Below are 1,049 nucleotides of genomic sequence, written 5' to 3'. Positions count from 1 at the left end.
GCCTGTTAACAGCGCGTAGCGTTGCGCAGTTGGATGTGAGCCACCAGCAGTGGTGGATGTGGGGAGAGAGATGACAGAATTTTAAGAGCGGACGATCTGGACGTATGTGCGCCAGAAAGAGTAAATTTTTAATACTGGATATCATGAACTGATATATATATTATGACTTTTGAACACTATTAAGGTAAATACAGTGTTTGTTCTCTATAAAAAGCTCTCATTTCCTAACTATGCCTATAAGTAGTTAGTGCCTTCAGTAGTTTGAATCCTTTATTTAGTTGGCAGTATTGGCGCTCGCTGTATTGCAGTAGTTCGAGTAACGAAGATTTTTGTGAGGTAAGTGATTCATGAAAGGTATAGGTTATTGTTAGTCAGGGCCATTCTTTTGTAGGGATTTTTGAAAGTCAGATTCGTTGCGCTAAAAATATTGTGTGTCAGTTTAAGCACAGTCATGTATAATTTTTCTAAGGGGATGTTCCAATAGCAATATCGTCCACGCCTTTTGTGTCCTTCACTTCATAAACGACTGTTTCTCTGCCTCGTAAGTCTTGTTCTATATTACTAATAAAAGGTTATCATCATTCTCCTTGTGCTTTCCGAGTTACGTGTTTCACATTATTTCTTTTCTCTATATATTCGTTATGCCAACGGCCTTGTCACAGTGGTAACACCGGTTCCCGTCAGATCACCGAAGTTAAGCACTGTCGGGCTGGGCTAGCATTTGGATGCGTGAACTTCCGGCCTGCCGAGCGCTGTTGGCAAGCGGCGTGCACTCAGCCCTTGTGAGGCAAACTGAGGAGCTACTTGATAGAGTAGCAGCGGCTCTGGTCTCGCATACTGACATACGGTCAGGAGAGCAGTGAGCTGACCACGTGCCCCTCCGTATCCTCATCCAGTGACGTCTGTGGACTGAGGATGATACGGCGACCAGTCGGTACCGCTGTGCCTTCCAAGGATTGTTCGGACGGGGTGTAGTTTAGGTTATATATATTCATCATCGTTTTCATTGTCGGGATTATTTGCAGTTCGAAAGCCTTTTGTTTTCTTTT

The 1,049-nt window shown here is 43.8% G+C and overlaps 1 pseudogene; it reads left to right on the top strand.

Annotated features, from left to right (window-relative positions):
* The first annotated feature begins 643 nt into the window (after window positions 1-643).
* On the top strand, window positions 644-761 carry LOC124778752 (annotated as a pseudogene).
* Window positions 762-1,049: the final 288 nt, after the last annotated feature.

This window comes from Schistocerca piceifrons, chromosome 2 (genome assembly GCF_021461385.2).
Source record: "Schistocerca piceifrons isolate TAMUIC-IGC-003096 chromosome 2, iqSchPice1.1, whole genome shotgun sequence".
Lineage (NCBI taxonomy): Eukaryota > Metazoa > Arthropoda > Insecta > Orthoptera > Acrididae > Schistocerca > Schistocerca piceifrons.
This window is presented reverse-complemented; position numbering and strand designations above follow the sequence as displayed.